The 23,911-nt window shown below is 45.9% G+C and overlaps 1 protein-coding gene across 8 annotated transcripts in view; it reads left to right on the top strand.

Annotated features, from left to right (window-relative positions):
- LOC138680452 (scaffold attachment factor B2-like) overlaps positions 1–23,911 on the top strand; it is a 702,355-nt gene that overhangs the window by 199,964 nt on the left and 478,480 nt on the right. The gene's annotated exons all lie outside the window — the stretch shown is intronic.

Here is a 23,911-nt window from a genome sequence, read left to right on the forward strand (position 1 = left end):
AGTGATCTCCCCCTGGAGGTAGCGGATCTTTCCAAACAGATCTCCCTGGCCGGGGATTACTTGGTACACGCTTCCCTGGACACGGCTAACTGTGCTGCTTGCAGCCTCTAACGCCTTCAAAATCAGAAGAGCACTGTGGCTCAGGGTTATAGTGAGCCGACTGTTGTGATAGGCAATTCAGTAACACAATGTACATAGCGATCAGAGCACATACAGTGATCTGACAATAACCCAAAATAATAGAACGAGCTCTGAGACGTGGGAACTCTGTAGACCGCAATTCCTGATTCTCTCCAAACACAACTAGAGGCAGCTGTGGATTGCGCCTAACGCTCCCTATGCAACTCTGCACAGCCTGAGAAATTAACTAGCCTGAAGATAGAAAAATAAGCCTACCTTGCCTCAGAGAAATACCCCAAAGGAAAAGGCAGCCCCCCACATATGACTGTGAGTAAGATGAAAAGACAAACGTAGGGATGAAATAGATTCAGCAAAGTGAGGCCCGAAATTCTAGACAGAACGAGGATAGGAAAGATAACTTTGCGGTCTACACAAAACCCTAAAGAAAACCACGCAAAGGGGGCAAAAAGACCCTCCGTACCGAACTAACGGCACGGAGGTACACCCTTTGCGTCCCAGAGCTTCCAGCAAAACAAATAGACAAGCTGGACAGAAAAATAGCAAAGAAGCACTTAGCTATGCAGAGCAGCAGGCCACAGGAATGATCCAGGGAAAAACAAGTCCAACGCTGGAACATTGACAGGAAGCATGGATCAAAGCATTAGGTGGAGTTAAGTAGAGAAGCAGCTAACGACCTCACCAGATCACCTGAGGGAGGAAACTCAGAAGCTGCAGTACCACTTTCCTCCACAAACGGAAGCTCCCAGAGAGAATCAGCCGAAGTACCACTTGTGACCACAGGAGTGAACTCTGCCACAGAATTCACAACAGCCGACTCTGTGTCCAAAAAATCCCTAACTTCTCTGCCTTAACAGAGTGGTAGTCTATTTGGTGAGAAGCTGGATCAGCTTATCTTCTTACCCCAGCAGAAGGGTAGACGACCTTTTTGCAGCCAGCAACAGACACGTTTCCGGTCTTTTTGCAGCAATCCCGGCTGGTCCATTGCAACCACCTCTTCAGGATGGGGATGTTCCCCTCATGGGGACAGGGGTCCCCAGGTCTTGTGTAAGACCAACCCGTCTTGGACGGGCCGACCCAAGCAATGTACATCTAATTGATCCAGATCTCATAGATTCTCGCCTCAATCACTTGTGGCATTATCTGGTCGACACCAGCAGAGTAGGCAGTCGTCTATTCCTGGCTCTCCGTCGTTCACGACAAATGGGTCAAAGACCTGGTGTTCTCCGGATACAAGATAGATATTTTTTTTTTTTGCCCCGTTCTGCGGCACAGCTTCACGTCCCCCAAAAATAGAAGCGAAGGTACAGCCTTTCTACCGAGCCATTGCTACGCCAAGTTGAGGTAATTATTCCTCTTCTGAGAAAATGAGATGTTAGAAGGGTTCTACTCTAACTTATTTGTGGTCGTGAAAGACTGAACGGTGCGGCCCATTTTGGACCTGAAACTGCTCAACAAGTTTTGTCAGGGTCTCACGCTTCAGGATGGAATCCCTCCGTTCCGTCTGGAGGAGATGTAAGGGAATGGGGTCGGTGGTGCATGTAGTCGGACGAGAAGAGGAGAGGAGCCTGGAGACTACTTCTTCTGTGATGGGATTGAATGTGGAGAGTGAGCCAGGGGAAATGCAGGGAGGGATGGGAGTCACTGCACTTGGTGATTGGGAGCGGATTTCCTGACGGATATTGTCTACTTTCTCTATAAAGTGGGAGGCAAGGTCATCAGCACAAATGTCTGTGATAGGGGCTTGTGCTTTTGGCCTGAGGAGGGAGTGAAAGGTGTCAAAATGTTTCTTGGGGTTATTGGATAGTGAGGAGATCAGGGTGGTGAAGTAGGTCTGTTTGGCGAGGTGAAGGGCAGAATTATAGGTCCTTAACATAAATTTCCAGTTCACCACCTGACAGCACACTGGAGGACGTCCTTCTTATCCTTGATGGGACAGGAACACGAGAGGTTAAAAGGACCCTCCCCCTACCACCCTTCAGTGTTTTTCCTGTCCCATCAGGGATAGGAACGGACGAGAGGATCTGCCGTTCTGTGGATCGGGGGAGCTCAGCCTCACCCTTCCCTCCATGAGACACCCGCTGGCTGACACCCGCCCGAGGGTCCCTTGGCCTACCAGTGTAGCGCTGCTCCTGGTTTGGGGATCGCTTCTCCCTGGCGGGGGCTCTCGATCTCTCCGTCCGTCCCCTGGTGTGCGCGGCCCAGCGGCGGCCTCTGCAGACGCCGGCGTCCCCATGCGGCCGCTGGGGGAACCAGATCATCGCCGCACCTTCCTCTCTTTCCGGCCGCACGTCACTTCCGGTTTGCGGCTGAGGGGGATGGACGGCGTCTCTGCAACAGGAAGTGCAGGGAAAAGAGCGGTGGAGAGTGCTGGAGCGCTGTTTTGAAGATGAGGAACAGAATAAAAGGTATGGTGCAGGGGCAGTAGCGATCTCTAGAGCATCATGGAGGACGCAGCTAGAGCAGAGGGGCAGGAGTCAGCAGCACTAGTAAGTAGGGAAGCCCTGGGTAAAAAAAAAAAAAAAACGCTAGTGTTTGAGATATATATATATCTTTACCGATTTCTCGGCTTCTTTACCGATTTCTCGGACAGGGAGGCTGCCTATGAAAAAAAAAAAAAAAAATTATATATATATATATATATATATAATTTTTTTTTTTTTTTTTCATAGGCAGCCTCCCTGTCCGAGAAATCGGTAAAGAAGCCCGGTAGGAATAAGAAGTGTCTTATCTGTGCGGTTAAGCTAAAGGATTCCTGGCAGAAACCCCTATGTGAAGCATGCACCTGCAAAGTCATAGGAGAGGAACAGGCGTCTCTTATGTCAAATATGAGAGCCATGATAAGGGAGGAGGTTCAGGCTTCAGTCTCAAGTCTGGTACTCCCTCAAGTCTCACCTTCACCTTCGGAGAGGCCAAGGAAAGGCCGAGGGTCGAGTACTCTTCCGTAGACTCATCATCCTGTGGGTCGAAGGTAGAGGAGGAAGATGAGAATAGAGATCCCCCGGAGAAAGGGAGAAGATATTTGTTCTCCGCCGCAGACACAGGAGAACTGTTGGAAGCATACCATGCAGATCGAGGAGCCGCAGCCATCTTGCTTCGTTCAAGATGAGATGTTTGGGGGCTTGCGCTCACAGACCTCTAAAGTCTTCCCTGTAAACTCCCATATCAGATCTATGATTCTGGAGGAATGGGAGGAAGCCGAGAAAAGACTGACTATCCCTAAGGCTGGGTTCCCATTGCGTTATGGGACCGCGTTAAACGGACAGCGTTGCACGGCGAAATTAACGCCGTGCAACGCGGCCGTTAACGCGCCCATTCACGCTAATGGGAACGCGCTACACTAGCACGTGCCATGTTCGGCACGCGCTAGCGACGCGCCGGAGATTCCTGGCGCGCCGCGGACGCTGCTTGCAGCGTCCGAGGCGCGCCCGCGGTCCGTTCCCCGCTCTCGCAGATCGGGGATCTGCAAGAGCGGGGACGTTACCGCGACCCCGAACGTGGCCCCATAAAAAACATTGCGTTAGCGCAATCCGCTAGCGCTAAACGGATTGCACTAACGCAATGTGACCCTAGCCTAAGGACTTCAGACTTCGCTTGCCGTTCAATCCAGATGAAGTTAGAGTGGGTCGATATACCAAAGATAGACATACCTTTGGCTAAAGTCTCCAAAAGGACGGCGATTCCGTTTGAAGACTCTTCCAATTTAAAAGAGCCCATGGACAGGAAGGCAGATGGCCTTCTAAAAAGGGCCTGGGAAAGTTCCTCGGTGATTATTGGGGCTAATATTGCAGCGACATCAGTGGCCCGCTCTATGGACCTTTGGCTAGATGATCTTCAAGATCAATTGATAGCCAAGACTCCCATAGAAACTATTCTAAAGTACCTACCTTTGCTAAAACTAGCAACTACCTTCTTGGCAGACGCATCTGCAGAATCTGTCAGGTTCGCGGCTAGAGGTCAATGTCTATCTAACGCAGCCCATAGTGCTATTTGGCTTAAGAGCTGGTCGGGGCACATGCACTCTAAAAAAAAAAAAATTGTGTTCTATACCCTTTTCCGGGGGCAGGGTCTTCGGACCGGTCCTCGACGATATTTTAGAAAAAGCCGCAGATGTCAAGAAAGGTTTTCCGGAAGAAAAGCCTAAAAAATTCCAGCCCTTTCGGAGGCCCCGCTATAATCAAAAACCCGATTATAGGGGTAAGGGAAAGCAGGGTAGGTGGAGCTACCAAAAAGGGGGGGATAACAGGTCTAAAAATAAAGAAGCGAGCTACTCTGGACCAGGGTCCAGCTACCGCAGAATATGACGCCATCAGAGTAGGGGGTCGTCTGACAGGATTTCTGGGAGGTTGGAGGGAGATCACAACAAGTCCATGGGTCTTACAAATAGTATCCCAGGGATACAAAATAGAATTTACATCCCTTCCTTCCGAAAGATTCCTGGTATCCAGCTCCCATCTAAAGCTGCCATCCCCCATGTGGTCAGATATTCAAGACCTTTTAAAAATGGCGGCCATTGTTCCGGTACCCCCTCAGGAAGAGTGCAGGGGTCACTACTCCAATCTCTTCTCGATAAAAAAACCATCGGGAGAATCGAGAACGATTATAAATTTGAAACATCTGAACAATTGGGTCCTTTACAAAAGGTTCAAGATGGAATCGATTCGGTCTACCATCCCTCTGTTGGGAAAAGACATGGTAATGTGCACTCTAGACTTAAAGACTGCATATTACCATGTACCCATTTATCTAAGTCATCAGAGGTTCCTGCGGTTCACGGTAATCTTGGAAGGAAAGATCTTCCATTTCCAGTTCCGCTGTCTCCCCTTCGGCCTGGCTTCCGCTCCCAGGGTTTTTATAAAACTTATGGTGGAAGTAGTCGCTTGCCTGAGGAATCGGGATATAATGGTGGTTCCCTACTTAGACGACTTCTTAATAGCGGCAGACTCAGAAGTCCAGCTCAGCATCAACTGTCAGACCCTCATCTCAACACTAGAGAATCTGGGATGGATTATAAATTGGGAGAAAGCATCACCAAACCAGGGATTCAAGCTTCAGGAGGCTAATTTGCATATTCCAGGTGCCTTCTGGGAGAAGCGAAGTCTCCCTAAGCTAGAAGATCGTTGGGTACAGCCGGGACCAGCTGCTTCGAAAGCATCACCAAACCAGGGATTCAAGCTTCAGGAGGCTAATTTGCATATTCCAGGTGCCTTCTGGGAGAAGCGAAGTCTCCCTAAGCTAGAAGATCGTTGGGTACAGCCGGGACCAGCTGCTTCGAAAGCATCACCAAACCAGGGATTCAAGCTTCAGGAGGCTAATTTGCATATTCCAGGTGCCTTCTGGGAGAAGCGAAGTCTCCCTAAGCTAGAAGATCGTTGGGTACAGCCGGGACCAGCTGCTTCGAAAGCATCACCAAACCAGGGATTCAAGCTTCAGGAGGCTAATTTGCATATTCCAGGTGCCTTCTGGGAGAAGCGAAGTCTCCCTAAGCTAGAAGATCGTTGGGTACAGCCGGGACCAGCTGCTTCGAAAGCATCACCAAACCAGGGATTCAAGCTTCAGGAGGCTAATTTGCATATTCCAGGTGCCTTCTGGGAGAAGCGAAGTCTCCCTAAGCTAGAAGATCGTTGGGTACAGCCGGGACCAGCTGCTTCGAAAGCATCACCAAACCAGGGATTCAAGCTTCAGGAGGCTAATTTGCATATTCCAGGTGCCTTCTGGGAGAAGCGAAGTCTCCCTAAGCTAGAAGATCGTTGGGTACAGCCGGGACCAGCTGCTTCGAAAGCATCACCAAACCAGGGATTCAAGCTTCAGGAGGCTAATTTGCATATTCCAGGTGCCTTCTGGGAGAAGCGAAGTCTCCCTAAGCTAGAAGATCGTTGGGTACAGCCGGGACCAGCTGCTTCGAAAGCATCACCAAACCAGGGATTCAAGCTTCAGGAGGCTAATTTGCATACGGCGCTCAAATTTTTGCCTGTAGGACATTATTGCAAGAGAGCTTGGCTGAGTAGATTACACAAGAAGGAAAACACACAGCAAGTCAGCAGGATCTAGGAGCAACATGGCAGATGTGACAACCTACATGGTGAGCTGCAGCATGTGCTACATGTTCACAGATCGACCAGAAGAAGAATCCAATTTCACCTGTCAGAAGTGTAGACTAGTGGCCCTTTTAGAAGAAAAGGTGCGGGGTCTGGAAGAAAGAATAGCAACTTTGAAACTCATCAAAGAGAATGAAGACTTTCTAGACAGAACAGAAGCATCTCTACTGGTCACAGAAGGTGAAAAAAGTGTCAGAGAACCTCCAAAAGCAGATGAGTGGAAGCATGTGACCAAAAGAAGCAAGAAGACCATGGAGAAATCACCAACCACACAACTGAAGAACCGATATCAAATCTTTGTAGAGGATGAAGATGGCACACCTAAGAATGAAGCAATACCAGCAAGCAAAAAAAGAAAAGGGCACAAAGCAACAAGTGACAGCAAAAAGTACAGCCAAGAAGCAACGAAGAGTGGTGGTGGTGGGAGACTCACTACTGAGAGGCACAGAAGCAGCCATCTGCAGACCGGACATAACTGCAAGAGAAGTATGCTGCCTTCCAGGTGCGATGATCAAGGATGTGACCGATAGGATACCAAAGCTCTTCAGCTCCAAGGACGTCCACCCATTTCTTCTGATACATGTTGGCACCAATGACACGGCAAGGAAGGACCTACCGACAATCTGCAAGGACTTTGAAGAGTTGGGGAAGAAAGTAAAGGAACTGGATGCACAGGTAGTTTTTTCTTCTATCCTTCCAGTAGATGGGCATGGCACCAGGAGATGGAACAGGATCCTTGATGCAAACAACTGGCTAAGACGATGGTGCAGACAACAAGGATTTGGATTCCTGGACCACGGTGTGAATTACTGATATGATGGACTCCTCGCCAGAGACGGACTACACCTCAACAAACCTGGGAAACACACATTCGCCAGAAGACTCGCTACACTCATCAGGAGGGCGTTAAACTAGAAGAAGAGGGGACGGGAAGAAAAACATTAGACTCGAACAAAGACGACCCAGGAAAACATACTCAGAAGGGAGGTAAGAACATTTCTAAAACAATCCACAGTGAGGAGATTGGAACAAAACAAAATCCTCTAAACTGCATGCTCGCAAACGCCAGAAGCCTGACAAACAAGATGGAAGAACTAGAAGCAGAAATATCTACAGGTAACTGACATAGTGGGAATAACCGAGACATGGTTAGATGAAAGCTATGACTGGGCAGTTAACTTACAGGGTTACAGTCTGTTTAGAAAGGATCGTAAAAATCGGAGAGGAGGAGGGGTTTGTCTCTATGTAAAGTCTTGTCTAAAGTCCACTTTAAGGGAGGATATTAGCGAAGGGAATGAGGATGTCGAGTCCATATGGGTTGAAATTCATGGAGGGAAAAATGGTAACAAAATTCTCATTGGGGTCTGTTACAAACCCCCAAATATAACAGAAAGCATGGAAAGTCTACTTCTAAAGCAGATAGATGAAGCTGCAACCCATAATGAGGTCCTGGTTATGGGGGACTTTAACTACCCGGATATTAACTGGGAAACAGAAACCTGTGAAACCCATAAAGGCAACAGGTTTCTGCTAATAACCAAGAAAAATTATCTTTCACAATTGGTGCAGAATCCAACCAGAGGAGCAGCACTTTTAGACCTAATACTATCTAATAGACCTGACAGAATAACAAATCTGCAGGTGGTTGGGCATTTAGGAAATGGCGACCACAATATTGTGCAGTTTCACCTGTCTTTCACTAGGGGGACTTGTCAGGGAGTCACAAAAACATTGAACTTTAGGAAGGCAAAGTTTGAACAGCTTAGAGATGCCCTTAATCTGGTAGACTGGGACAATATCCTCAGAAATGAGAATACAGATAATAAATGGGAAATGTTTAAGAACATCCTAAATAGGCAGTGTAAGCGGTTTATACCTTGTGGGAATAAAAGGACTAGAAATAGGAAAAACCCAATGTGGCTAAACAAAGAAGTAAGACAGGCAATTAACAGTAAAAAGAAAGCATTTGCACTACTAAAGCAGGATGGCACCATTGAAGCTCTAAAAAACTATAGGGAGAAAAATACTTTATCTAAAAAACTAATTAAAGCTGCCAAAAAGGAAACAGAGAAGCACATTGCTAAGGAGAGTAAAACTAATCCCAAACTGTTCTTCAACTATATCAATAGTAAAAGAATAAAAACTGAAAATGTAGGCCCCTTAAAAAAATAGTGAGGAAAGAATGGTTGTAGATGACGAGGAAAAAGCTAACATATTAAACACCTTCTTCTCCACGGTATTCACGGTGGAAAATGAAATGCTAGGTGAAATCCCAAGAAACAATGAAAACCCTATATTAAGGGTCACCAATCTAACCCAAGAAGAGGTGCGAAACCGGCTAAATAAGATTAAAATAGATAAATCTCCGGGTCCGGATGGCATACACCCACGAGTACTAAGAGAACTAAGTAATGTAATAGATAAACCATTATTTCTTATTTTTAGTGACTCTATAGCGACAGGGTCTGTTCCGCAGGACTGGCGCATAGCAAATGTGGTGCCAATATTCAAAAAGGGCTCTAAAAGTGAACCTGGAAATTATAGGCCAGTAAGTCTAACCTCTATTGTTGGTAAAATATTTGAAGGGTTTCTGAGGGATGTTATTCTGGATTATCTCAATGAGAATAACTGTTTAACTCCATATCAGCATGGGTTTATGAGAAATCGCTCCTGTCAAACCAATCTAATCAGTTTTTATGAAGAGGTAAGCTATAGACTGGACCAAGGTGAGTCATTGGACGTGGTATATCTCGATTTTTCCAAAGCGTTTGATACCGTGCCGCACAAGAGGTTGGTACACAAAATGAGAATGCTTGGTCTGGGGGAAAATGTGTGTAAATGGGTTAGTAACTGGCTTAGTGATAGAAAGCAGAGGGTGGTTATAAATGGTATAGTCTCTAACTGGGTCGCTGTGACCAGTGGGGTACCGCAGGGGTCAGTATTGGGACCTGTTCTCTTCAACATATTCATTAATGATCTGGTAGAAGGTTTACACAGTAAAATATCGATATTTGCAGATGATACAAAACTATGTAAAGCAGTTAATACAAGAGAAGATAGTATTCTGCTACAGATGGATCTGGATAAGTTGGAAACTTGGGCTGAAAGGTGGCAGATGAGGTTTAACAATGATAAATGTAAGGTTATACACATGGGAAGAGGGAATCAATATCACCATTACACACTGAATGGGAAACCACTGGGTAAATCTGACAGGGAGAAGGACTTGGGGATCCTAGTTAATGATAAACTTACCTGGAGCAGCCAGTGCCAGGCAGCAGCTGCCAAGGCAAACAGGATCATGGGGTGCATTAAAAGAGGTCTGGATACACATGATGAGAGCATTATACTGCCTCTGTACAAATCCCTAGTTAGACCGCACATGGAGTACTGTGTCCAGTTTTGGGCACCGGTGCTCAGGAAGGATATAATGGAACTAGAGAGAGTACAAAGGAGGGCAACAAAATTAATAAAGGGGATGGGAGAACTACAATACCCAGATAGATTAGCGAAATTAGGATTATTTAGTCTAGAAAAAAGACGACTGAGGGGCGATCTAATAACCATGTATAAGTATATAAGGGGACAATACAAATATCTCGCTGAGGATCTGTTTATACCAAGGAAGGTGACGGGCACAAGGGGGCATTCTTTGCGTCTGGAGGAGAGAAGGTTTTTCCACCAACATAGAAGAGGATTCTTTATTGTTAGGGCAGTGAGAATCTGGAATTGCTTGCCTGAGGAGGTGGTGATGGCGAACTCAGTCGAGGGGTTCAAGAGAGGCCTGGATGTCTTCCTGGAGCAGAACAATATTGTATCATACAATTATTAGGTTCTGTAGAAGGACGTAGATCTGGGTATTTATTATGATGGAATATAGGCTGAACTGGATGGACAAATGTCTTTTTTCGGCCTTACTAACTATGTTACTATGTTACTATGTTACTATGAAATCAGATCTAATTCCAAAACCCAGAATAAAATTCTTGGGAGTCATGCTCGATTCGCAAGCAAGAATGTCCTTTCTTCCAGAAGACAGGCTAAAGGGCATAATACAGAAGATCCGTCACTTTTCCCGAGGTCGAAATACGATCAGAGACGGGATGAAAATACTAGGTCTGATGACGGCCTGTATTCCTTGCGTAAGATGGAGCCAGTTTCATTCTCGACAGCTTCAGAGGGGAGTTCTGAGGAGCTGGAACAGAAGACAGAACTCACTGAACCGGACCCTGAGCCTTACTCTGCAGGTCAAAAGATCTCTGGTGTGGTGGACTCTTCCCAGAAACCTCCGACTGGGGGTGCCATGGCTTCAAACACCAAGCGTATCAGTTACAACAGATGCCAGTCAGCTCGGTTGGGGAGGTCATGTACTGGGAAGATATTTTCAAGGTCGCTGGGAAGAGGAAGACAGCAACCAGTCATCAAACCACAGAGAACTACAGGCGGTTTGGGAGGTCTTGACGGCGGCGCAGCATCTGCTGCAGAACAAACACGTGAAGGTCTTCTCAGACAACACGACAACGTTGGCCTTCCTGCGGCATCAAGGGGGTCCAAGACATCTTGCGTTACAAGACCTGGCGGAACGGATATTCAGGTGGGCAGAAAGGTCGGCTCTGTCAATCTCGGCGATCCACCTGGAGGGCTCCAAGAACCAGTTGGCATATTTCCTCAGCAGGAAAAGCGTATCCCCCACGGAGTGGGAACTGAACGAGGTGTTCAAAGATCTGTGTCAACTTTGGGGGATGCCGACGGCGGACCTATTTGCTACAAAGGGAAACGCGAAACTCAAGATCTTCTACTCCCTAAACCCTTGGGAGAGTCCAGCCGTGATCGATGCCTTCTCACAACCCTGGATCCGTGGTTTTCTGTATGCATTCCCTCCTCTAGCGATGATCCCGAGGACACTCAGAAAGATCTGCGAGGACAGGGCCAAGGTCATACTCATAGCTCCTCACTGGCCGAAACGCAGTTGGTTTCCGTTGTTAAGAAAACTGTCAGTGGAAGAACCCCTCCTGTTACCAGAAAGAGAGGATCTTCTTCTACAAGGGCCAGTTCTACACCAGAATCCAGGAGCACTCCAGCTGGCGGCCTGGATCCTGAACGGAAGGTCTTGAGAGCAAAAGGGCTTTCAGATTATGTCATTTCTACCCTTCAAGCCAGCAGGAAGTCGGTGACATCGGCTATTTATACGAAAATATGGAAGCGATTCTGTGGGTTTTGCGGAGAGACGACAGTTGATACTGACCATCCAAATATCCCCAAAATTCTTGACTTTCTGCAGTCAGGGTTTCAAAAAGGTCTTAGACCAAGTACATTAAGGGTCCAGATAGCGGCCCTGAGTGTATTCTTTGATTCTTCCCTTTCTGCCTATCCCTGGATTAGCCGTTTCTCTAGAGCAGTCCAGAGATTAAAGCCATTGATTAGAAGGTCAATCCCGCCGTGTGATCTGAACTTGGTTCTAAATTTCCTATGTGAACAGGCGTGGGATGTATCAGGGGATATAGAAATTGATAAACTCTCCCTTAAAACCGCATTTTTAGTTGCGATCATGTCGGCAAAAAGATTGGGGGAACTACAGGCTCTGTCGGTACAGAATCCATATTTGCAGATATTCGAGGATAAATTAGTACTCCGACTCGATGCGGCGTTTCTCCCTAAAGTCGTGTCAGATTCCAATATGAATCAGGAGATTGTTTTACCATCATGTTGCCAGTTCCCTAAAAATCAGAAGGAAAGATTTTACTACAACTTAGACGTAAGAGACTCGGTGCTCAGGTACCTCGATTTATCCAGACCCTGGAGACGGGACAACAATTTGTTCGTCCAGTTCAGGGGTCCAAAAAAAGGTAGAAAAGCGTCTAAAGCGACTATCGCACGGTGGATAAAATCCACGATCAATTTAGCTTATAAAGCTAGAGGACAAAATTCCCCGGTCAACATCAAAGCCCATTCATCTAGGGCCCTGGCCACGTCATGGGCAGAGAAAGGGGGGGCGACGGCAGATCAGATCTGCAGAGCTGCATCATGGTCTAGCCTTAGTACCTTTTCTAAACACTATAAGTTAGATGTAGTGTCACCTCAGTTGGCTTTTGGTAGAAAGGTACTTCAAGCAGTGGTCCCACCCTAAATACCATTCTCCTTTGGTATTTCTCCAGTGTGATGTCAGGTGGTGAACTGGAAAACAGTAATTAGACCTACTGGTAATTGTATTTCCAGGAATCCATCCTGACAGCACTATTAGTTCCCTCCCTAATGTATCATCTTTATACTCATGTGATGTAACATTTGTATGATTGATTATTTTGTTGAAATAAACCTGTGTTTTTGCATCCATCCAGATGTGTTAATTTGGAAAAGCACGGAAGGGTGGTAGGGGGAGGGTCCTTTTAACCTCTCGTGTTCCTGTCCCATCAAGGATAAGAAGGACGTCCTCCAGTGTGCTGTCAGGATGGATTCCTGGAAATACAATTACCAGTAGGTCTAATTACTGTTTTGAAGTGTATGAAGTCTTCTGGTGTGCGTGTTTTCCTCCATAAGCGTTCAGCACACCTAGAGCATCGCTGGAGAAATCGGGTTTGAGATGTGAGCCAAGGCTGTTTCTCTGTGTTTGGAGGTTCTGAGGGTGAGGGGAGCTACTTGGTCAAGGGTGCTTCTAAGAGTGTCATTGAAGTGATGTACAGCCAGATCAGGACAGGAAAAAGAAGAGATTGGGGACAATGATGAGTGTAGGGAGTCTGAAAGTGTATGAGGGTTAATGGCATGTAGATTTCTGACTGAATGGTAGGTAGGAGGGTGCTGGGGTGAGCGAGGATTTGTGAGTGTGAAAGCGAGAATGTTGTGGTCAGAGAGGGGAAGCGGTGAGTTATCAAGGTAGGAGATTGAGCAGAGCCGAGTGAAAACCAGGTCCAGGGTGTTACCGTCTGTGTGTTTCAGAGGTTGAGAGCTGTGAGAGGCCTAGAGAAGTGGTTAGTAATAGAAGCTGGGATGCAGTTGTGGAAGTGGGGTTGTTTATGGGGATGTTGAAGTCTCCGAGGATAAGGGTTGGTAGTTCTGAGGACATGAAGTGTGGCAGCCAGGCAGAGAAATGGTCCAGGAAGTGGGTGGGTGAGCCTGGGGGCCGGTATATGGCCGCTACTCTGAGGGAGAGGGGACGGAAGAGCCTGATGGTGTGGACTTAAAAAGAAGAAAATGAGAGTGATTGAACTGGGGGGATGACCTGGAAAGTGCATTGTGGGGACAGGAGTATGCCGACTCCACCACCAGGTCTGTTTGTGGATCTTGGGGAATGGGAGAATTGTAAGCCACCATGGGAAATGGCAGCAGGAGAGACAGTGTCAGAATCCTGAATCCAGGTTTCCGTGAGGACCAACAGATTCAGAGAGTTTTTCAGAAAGTAATTGTGAAGGAAAGAAAGCTTGTTGCAAACAGACCGTGGATTCCAAAGGGCACAATTAAAAGGAGATGAAGGAGTGCAAATAATATTAGTCAGATTATTAAGATTTCGATGTGAGGTAGGGTAGGGGTTGAGGTTGGGGGAAGGGGGACCGGGGTTGGGGGAGATGTCCATTGAAATCAGTAGGAGCAGGAAGATAAAGAGCAAGAAGTTTTTGGAATTGTAAGAAGTTTTTTTTGTGCAGTGTGTTTGGGTAAGATGGAGTGAGGTTTTTCAAGAAGGTGAGAAGTGCATGGGAGCTGTACATGGGAGAGGGAAGAAGTGAGGGGCTGATGTATATGAGTCGTGATGGAGGGGGGATTGGTCGGTGTAAGTGGATTGCAAGGGAGCATAGGAGGATAGTAATAAAGCACATGGATAGAAGGGAGTGCAGAGTGTGGGTTACCAGACTCCTGCCCTGACTAACTGCCATGGAAAAACTGCTGTATCATGACGCTTATCGTCTGGGATGCTTGCGTGCACCCCCATTCTTAAAATGGTAAAGGCTTTCAACATATGGTAGTCTAGGATAAAATAAATTTTTTAAATGCTTTTGTTTGAAAGTGGTGAAACTTAAAAATTATGTAAAGTGATATATATCAATGTTTAGTATGCTAATAAAAACTAGAGGATTTTTTGCCAGTTTGAGCATGTTACATTGGCCTCTTCACAACATAGTGGCTGCAAAGCTGACTAAAAAGCTTTTTTTAATTTCTTCTACCATTGTGCAGTTATTAATTTGTAAAATCTAGGTTATTCTTTAAAGGGGTTGTTTGATTTATTAATATTGATGGCTTAACTTGTACTAAAGATATCACTACCAGATCAGTGGAGGTGCAACACTTGGAGCCCCTGCTGATTAAGCGCGGCACAATGAAATTAACAAAGGTGTATCTGCAACACCCCATCACTGCCATTTTGTAGTTAATAGTTGTTGTTTTTTTTTTTTTCTTCTTTGCTGGCCTCAGCTGGCAACCTGAACAGCTATTCAGCATGGGTTCTAGTGTGTTGCACCCCCACAGATTTGGTATTGATGACCGATCACTGTTAAAGTACCAGACAATCATTTAAGTCTGGAGGTAGGTGTGTGTGTGTGTGTGTGGGGGGGGGGGGGGGGGGGGGTACCAGAAAATTTTCTCTTGAGGTGTGTACTTCTTACCCTGTATGAGATTGACCAATCATAAGTTGGCATAAAAATACTGCCTTGGCTGTTTTCATTACAACCATCTGCAGCTGTCCAGTCCTGTTAGCTCTGATGTGCTGCCCCTCCTCCCACACTGACTGCTATGAGCTAATGGTGCTGGTATTCTCACATCATCTTTTTTCATGCCACTTTGCTCTTACTGCAGAGATGAATGCAATTACAGATTGTCTGAGCTATTATGGGGGTGTCTTCTTCTTTTCCCTTCATGACACTTGCTAATGATAGGGCAATGTTGCACAGGGGAATAAGTACACCTCCACAGAAGAATATATTGTATTTTGATGTCCAACTACTTGTCCCTGCCTTTTGAATCGGGCTCTGTCAATGAGCCTGCATCTTTCCCTGTAGATGACATGTGATCTAATCAGGTGTCATGTACTTCTAACAGCTCTGGGTGAAGCGGAGATCTGCCCCCGACTTTTAACCATTTAAATGTCACTGGCAATCACGAAAAGTGGCATTTAACATTGGCTGGCATGAAGTGCGTCACGAGTCCTGCCTATCTGCGCTCCTGCCATATGATTGCTGGGTGCTGATGCATTGACATGACATCTGTGGGTCTGCAGAAAACCATCGTGGTGGTCATTGTGAATCTTCTATGAATCTTGACCTGTTGCTGGTGTAAATAGATCATAATTTCTGCTATACCTATCAGTGCTGAAGCCCTGCTATGTGTAGCACAGGTGATGGGATGATCACTGCTTCAGACTATTGGGGTATGTGCACACGTTCAGGATTTCTTGCAGAAATTTCCTGATAAAAACCGGACATTTCTACCAGAAATCCGCGTGCGTTTTTTTCGCGCCTTTTTTACGCGTGTTTTTTTTTCCCAGACCTTTCCCAATGCATTAAATAGCTGGAAAAACGAAAAATTCCGCTAAATTAATGAACATGCGGCTTTTACCGTGATGCGTTTTTCACGGAAAAAACGCATTGTGCACAAAAATTGCGGAATGCATTCTAAATGATAGGATTCATATGTATGGTTTTTTTATGCGTTTTTATCACGTTTATAGCGAAAAAACACGAAAAATCCTGAACGTGTGCACATAGCCTTAAAGCCATAAAAAAAAAAAGACTTTCTTCCCTTTTGCCCTATTCGAAACATAAAAATAATTAAAATACATATTTGGTTTAGCTGCATTCAGAAATGATTGCTGTATAAAAATATAAAGTAACTTAATCAGTAAACGTCGTAACAAGAAAAAAATAAACTCCAGAATTTAAATTTTTTGCCCCCACAAACCTGCAATAAATTGTAATAAGAGGTGATCAAAACATTGCATCTTCCTGAAAATGGCTTAAGTAAAAACGTCAGCTCTGCTTACAAAAAATAAGTTTTCACCCAACTCCAGATCATGATAATGGATGATGTTGTGGGTCTCAGAAAATTGCGACATAAGATTATTTTTTTTTTGGACGATCTTCGGACTTTTCTTTTCTTTTTCTTTTTTTTTTTTTAATCCATGCATACATAATTTAGGATGTGGTATTTAAGTGTTCCCCCCCCCCCCTTTTTTTAAGCATGGTATGTATAATATAATGCTGGATGTGTCCTTCTGTCCGAAGACACTATAACCTGCGCAGTGCGGCCGGACTCGTGTCACATCCAGTGGAGACAGGGACGTGAAGAGGATGGAGGTGTGTGTGTGTTACCAATATATTTGGATTTATTTTATACACTTCTAAATAAAAATAAAGGGAACACTAAAATCTCACAACCTAGATATCCCTGAATGAAATATTCCAGTTGTAAATCTGCGTTAAGAACAGTAAAACATAACAATGATCAATGTAAAACAAAATTAATATCCCACAGAGGTCTGGATTTGGAATGATGCTCAAATCAAAGTGGAAAGTCAAATTACAGGCTGGTCCAACTTCAGTGGAAATGCCTCAATACAAGGAAATGAAGTTCAGTAGTGTGTGTGTGGCTTCCACGTACCTGTATGACCTGTCTGCAATGCTTGGGCATGCTCCTGATGAGCCAAGGGATGTTCTCCTGTGGGATCTTCTCCAAGACCTGGATTAAAGCATCAGTCTACTCCCGGACAGGTGCAACATGATGGATGGAATGAGACATGTGCCCGATTGGATTCAGGTCTGGGGAGCGGGCAGGCGAGCCCATAGCATCAATGCCTTAATCATGCAGAAACTGCTCACACACTTCAGCTATGAGGCCTAGAATTATAACGCATCAGAAGTCAGCCAAGGCACACTGCACCTGCATATGGTCTCACAATGGGTCTGAAGATCTCATCCTGGTACCTAATGACAGTTGGGGTACCTTTTGGCTAGCACATGCAGAGCTGCGCGACCCTCCAAATAAATGCCTCTCCACGCCATTACTGACCCACTACTAAACGGTCACGTTGGAGGATGTTGGAGGCAGCAGAACTTTCTCCTAAGGCATCTCCAGACTGTCTTGTCTGTCACATGTGCTCAGTGTGAACCTGCCCTCATCCGTGAATCGCACAGGGCACCAATCGCCCTGTATGTTGTTGGGCTGTAAGTGCAACACCCACTTGTTCATGTCGGGCCCTCGTAACACCCTGATGGAGTCTGTTTCTGAATGTTTGAGCAGACACATGGATGTTAATGGCCTGCAGTAGGTCATTTTGCACGGCTGTCACTGCTCCTCCTGTTCCTCTTTGCACAAAGGATGAGGTAGCAGTCCTGCTGCTGGGTTGTTGCCCTCCTTTTGTCCCTCCACGTCTCCTGGTATACTGGTTTTTCTCCTGGTATTTGCTCAATGCTCTGGACACTGTGCTGACATACACAGATGCCCTTCACCACAGCTCGCATTGATGTGCCATCCTGGATGAGTGGAACTACCTGAGCAACTTGTGTGGGTTGTAGACACTGCCTCCTGCTATTGTACAGTACTAGGGGTGAGCACAATGACCAAATGGAAAAATGACCAAAGCAGCCAAAAAGGATGAGCACAAAGAAATGGTCTGTGGTCCCCACCTGCAGAACCACTCCTGTTATAGGGGCTGTCTTGCTGATTGCCTTGCTATCATTTCTACTTGTTGTCTGTTCCATTTGCAACATAGCAGGAGAAATTATTTCACAATCTATGTTGCTTCATAACTGAAAACTTTTATTTTACAGAATTGTGATTGATTTGGAGTTACATTGTAGTGTTAAGGTGTTCCCTTTATTATTTTGAGGTAGGTACCGTATGTATGTACAATGGCTGCAATGAATCAAAGGTTGAAACATTTTAAGGGGTCTGAATACTTTCCATACCCCCTGTATATCTATACACATACAAACGCAGTACTAGAGAAACTCCTAGGCCATTGCCAGAGGCCTGGGAGTCTCTATTACTATGCTTTTCTGGACAGAGTTCAGTTGTTGCTCCTGAGATCTGTTGTAGCCATTTTTCCAACTTGGGAGTACTTGGAGTAGTGACCACTATCACAACTGGAATAACTGCCTTCACCTTCCAAACCTTCTCCAATTTGTCTGTGAGTCCTTGGTATTTCTCCAGCTTCTCATATTGCTAGCAGCTGTTACTAATGAGATTCTATGTAGATTGAGGAGCTGAAGGCAAAGCTCCTTCCTTTTATCTACATAAAATCTCATAAAGGCTTCCGTCTCCTATCTCCGTAATGGGACAGTGTCTTCACTGAATATAGATCTTCAGAATTGAGTTTTGATAATGACCAGTTCTGGCAAAGAAAGAAGCAGATTTCTCTGATCAGATATGTTACAAAGTTTCTTATTTTCATGTGTACTATTGATTTGAAATAATACGTAAAAAGGACGTTTACGCTTAAATTTCTAAGAGCATCTTTTTTAAACTGAGCTTCTAATTTATTGATTTATCCAGACTTGGAGTATAGGCATAGGTGCACCCATAATGTCAGAAGGTAAAACGTGTTTCATTTAGACAGTTTAGATATGGGAACATCAAGTTTGGGTGGTCCTTCCAAACAGGCACCCCCTTCATCAAAAGAATACTTGCGTTTTATAGCTTTAGGAATATACAACTTTTTCTAGGTACTCTATATTTCTTCCCTTTTACAGAACAAACTTTGTTATGGAGAACTGTCTACCATGCTTGTCTAGTACCTAAAACAGGGTAAACTGAATGGATTTAGACTTCATTGCATAAGCTCTTTGTGGCCCTGATGGCCTTCAGCTATTTCTACATGATAGAAATTAGATTAACCTATTCCATGCCCACACAGTAAAGGTACCGTCACACTTAGCGACGCTGCAGCGATACCGACAACGATCCGGATCGCTGCAGCGTCGCTGTTTGGTCGCTGGAGAGCTGTCACACAGACCGCTCTCCAGCAACCAACGATGCCGGTAACCAGGGTAAACATCGGGTAACTAAGCGCAGGGCCGCGCTTAGTAACCCGATGTTTACCCTGGTTACCATCCTAAAAGTAAAAAAAAACAAACACTACATACTTACCTACAGCCGTCTGTCCTCCAGCGCTGTGCTCTGCACTCCTCCTGTACTGTCTGTGAGCACAGCGGCTGGAAAGCAGAGCGGTGACGTCACCGCTCTGCTTTCCGGCTGACCGACGCTCACAGCCAGTACAGGAGGAGAGCAGAGCACAGCGCTGGAGGACAGACGGCTGTAGGTAAGTATGTAGTGTTTGTTTTTTTTTACTTTTAGGATGGTAACCAGGGTAAATATCGGGTTACTAAGCGCGGCCCTGCGCTTAGTTACCCGATGTTTACCCTTGTTACCAGTGAAGACATCGCTGAATCGGTGTCACACGCCGATTCAGCGATGTCTGCGGGGAGTCCAGCGACGAAATAAAGTTCTGGACTTTCTTCCTCGACCAGCGACAGCACAGCAGGGGCCTGATCGCTGCTGCCTGTCACACTGGACGATATCGCTAGCAAGGACGCTGCAACGTCACGGATCGCTAGCGATATCGTCTAGTGTGACAGTACCTTAAGAGCACTCCCAAATTTATCAACCTATATGGAGGCAAAAGCCAAAGCCACATGCAAATAAAAAAAAACAACAAACTTTTTAGTCAATAGCAACAATTAGTAAAAATGTGAAAACAAGTGCAGAAAAAAACTCTTACCAACCCCCAGGAAAAAGCTGAAATGCTTGTCGGGGCCTGTGCCACACAACCAGGTTGTATCCCCTACATCCTTTACCCTATATACCTTAATGAATTACGCCTCTTTCCTTTACATTCTAGTGTATTTTTTTGCATTTTCTAATGCATAGCACTTTGCTATTTAATTTGAACATGTGACTGCATTTTGCACTTACCCCTGTATTGTTTACGTCTATAGTATACCAACTATTGGTTAAAGCACAAGCACTTTTGTTGTTAATTGGAAGGTAAAAGTACTGGTATATGCAAGGTGTTTGATAAGGCACTGGCTAGTTCTTGAAATTATGTATTAATGGTCATGTTCTATGATTTACTGAATATACTCCATCAATAGCATTTTGAATTGCAAATCCAACAGGACTTGGTGCCTGTCTGAATGCTATAGAGCAGGAGTGGGGAATCCTTCTTTTTTTTTTTTTTTCTGCCAAGAGCCATTTGGATTTTTATACCATCCTTCGGTGGCCGTAGAAACTCCGCCCACAAAGTGCATCCTGACTCTGGCACTGGTTTCAGGATGTAATATTTCATTGTATGCCCTTCAGTGTTCAGTAGTGAACACTGCAAGAAGAAATTAATGAGCTGGTGGCAATCAAAATATAGCCCCTTGGCTAGGAATGCGGTCTGAGTATCTGCTCGGGGGCCTGATAAAAGGTCATCGAGGGCTGTAAATGGCCCTGGGGCCTGAGGTTCCCCTCCCCTACTATATAGTTTTAGCTACATGGCACCGTATTTGAGAATTATACCTTATTACCTGCCTTTGTACAATGTTCTTTACTTTGACATTCCATCTATTTGTGAACTTTACCAGTGTAAATAATTTTATGTACAACGAACTGAGGTGCCTCTAAGAAGCAGGTTATGATGTTGCCTGCGAGTTTTTTTTTTCTGCACTTGTTTTCCCTTGTTTTTATGGTTTTACTAAATGTTGCTATTGACCAATAAAGTTTTTTTTTCTGATTTTTCAAGTGGCTTTGGCTTCCGTCTCCATATAAGTTCAAGACAAGATGGAAAATTTGGGCTTCCAAGATAAAGATATTAAATAATTTATGACTATATGAGAAGACTGTCTCTCCTTTTAAAAGCATCCTCAAAGTTTTCCATTTGAGTTGGAGGAGGAGTAGTACAGGAACATTCAGAATATTCAGCCATGCTACCTTCTTCAGACATGTTGGATAATAGTTCAGGTTTACCTGGTCCACTCTAGTTGCTACTGTTCGTGTCACTATGCTGGCTTATGCTCTGTTATGGCTCGCAACATTTAGCAGATCCTGTGCGGTCTGCCTCTTTCTCCATTCTCAGTGGGTGTAACCCCTATGTCATTGCCCATTCTGCCTGCTTGCTGAAGAACAGCTCGCTCTCTCGTTTGTTCAGCAGGATTTCCAATACCAAAATACTGCACCCAGGATTTAGTGGGGAACCACAGTGATCACCCCCTGTAACATGAAAAGACTGTGGATGAAGCAGTGTACTTGGTTGTTATCCACTTTTCCTGTTCCTGGAGGGCAGATCCTCCCTTGCCTAGGTGCTCAAAATTGAACAGAAGGCCATTATAGGCTGCAATGTTAATTACTAGTGCTTGACCATTGTCCTGTATGAACACTGTTATTTGGCTTAAAGGGAACCTCTCCCCGTGAAAATGTAGTCCAATCTGCAGGCACCATGATCTAAAGCAGGAGGAGCCAAATATCTTCATTTTATATAGTTTTGTGAGGGGGAAAAAAACACAAGAATCTTTCATTTTAAAGGAGTTGTCCACTACTTGGACAACCTTTTCTTGATCTATGTGTTTGGCCCCAGTGAAATAAAAATAACCTATACTCCCTTGCTGGCACTGTTCCCACGGTGTTGACACTTGTGGTCCCGGGGCTTTTGTGTGGGTGTTGTGACATGTGAACCAGGCGCACATTCAGTGCCGGAGTCGGCCCCCACATTCCAACTGACTGAACATGAAGTCCGGACTGCAACTTCTCTCGCTTCCTCTTCATGATAAATTCAACTGGAGGACAGGGATAGTGATGACAGTGCCGATTGGGCGCCGGAGTCACGTGTCACAACAGCACACGCGCGCTGGGAAGGAGCAAGTGCTGACGCCGCGGGAATGGCACTGGCATGGGAGGAGAGTATAGGCTTTTCTCTATCGCTTTATTGGGGACACAGGAACCATGGGTGGTATGCTGCTGCCACTAGGAGGCTGACACTATTCACAAAAAAAGCTTGCTCCTCCTCTTCAGTATACACCCCACCGACTGGCATTCAGAAATTCAGTTTAGCTTAGTGTCAGTAGGAGGTGGACACGGGTCTTTCTTTAGACCCATATCTACCTCAATGTGCGTTGTTCCCTTTCAGGTTTCCGGTGGGATACAGTGTGAATAGTCACAACTGTTCTCCCACAAACAGATAGAGTACTGCGTGTTCTGCCACCCCGTATCCTCATAGATCTAACAGGAGGACCAAGAACCCTAACACAGAAGCGTGTTTAGGAGATCTAGACCGGTCCTAGCTCCATCTCCCACCCACTCACCCACCAGAGCCTGTGTGCTTGAGGAGACGAGGACGTACATAAACAGCTCCTTCTGGACGTCCGATTTATTCCCTGAATTTTGAGGTACCTCTCTTTTCCCAGGGTTCTTCCTCCAGCTGGCTGCGTGGGATGAAGGAGGTGAGTATTCTCTCTGCTCTAGGTGGGGAACGCAGGGCTCGCTCAGTGGTTACACTTCAGTTTCAGGTCTTAGCTCTGTGTTCTCGGGGGTCCAGGCCTGGTTGTTTCCCGCTCCAGAGTCTCCCTCCCCCCCTCCCCCCCTCCCACCTCCCTGCCCCTTGCCTGGCACTATTCTTTATTCTGTGCTCTTTTTCTGGGCGGGGGTAACTGGTGTGTCAGCGTGGAGGCCTTTTTTTGGCATCCGCGCTGCTCCTTCTCTCATCAGTTTCTAATTAAGTCCCCGGCTTCTGCCGGGGCCTAGTCCAGCATCGCGACTCCTCCCACTTTCTCTCTCCCTCGGGCTTTTCTTTTTCTCCAGGCAGGACTGGATGCTGGTCTTGCCCTTAGTTACCTAAAGGGTCAGGTTTCAGCGCTTTCCATCCTTTTCCTTTTCTGCAGGTCAGGACCTTCCTTCAGGGAGTAGCACATGCAGCTCCTCCGTACCGGGCTCCCGTGGATCCATGGGATCTCAATGTTGTCCTGGAGGTCCTGAAGGGTTCCCCCTTTAAGCCGCTCAGGGAGGTTTCCCTGTCTTTTCTATCTTGAAAGGTGGTCTTTCTTGTGGCCATCACCTCCATCCGGCGTGTTTCGGAATTGGCAGCCCTCTCTTGTCGACCTCCCTTCTTGGTTATTCACCAGGATAAGGTGGTTTTCAGGCCTCCACCTTCCTTCCTAAGGTGGTGTCCACCTTCCACCTCAATGAGGACATCGTTCTACCTTTTTGTCCTGCTCCGACTCATCCTCTGGAGCATTCTTTGAACAAGTTAGACCTAGTCAGAGTGGTGAGGGTCTATCTGGCTAGAACGGCTTCATTTCGGAAGACTGACTCTTTTCGTCATTTCAGATGGCATGCGTAGAGGCCTGCCAGCTTCCAAGGCGACTATTGCTCGCTGGATCAGAATGGCAATTTGGTAATGCTGTAGATAAGCCCCGATGTATCCTGAAAGATGAGAAAAGGATGTTATTTTATACTCACCCAGGGGGCGGTCCCGCTGGGGTCCGGGCCCGATGGGTGTCAATTTCCGGCCCGGCGCCTCCTATCTTCTTACGATGACTTCCTCTTAATGTCTTTACGCCGCAGCTTCGGCGCAGGCGTACTTTGTCTGCCCTGTTGAGGGCAGGGCAAAGTACAGCAGTGCGCAGGCATCGATAAAGGTCAGAGAGGCGCCGGACCGGACCGCAACGCCCATTGGGCCTGGACCGCCCCTGGGTGAGTATAATATAACCTTTATTTCTCAT

Source organism: Ranitomeya imitator, chromosome 1 (genome assembly GCF_032444005.1).
Source record: "Ranitomeya imitator isolate aRanImi1 chromosome 1, aRanImi1.pri, whole genome shotgun sequence".
In the NCBI taxonomy this organism is placed as follows: Eukaryota; Metazoa; Chordata; class Amphibia; order Anura; family Dendrobatidae; genus Ranitomeya; species Ranitomeya imitator.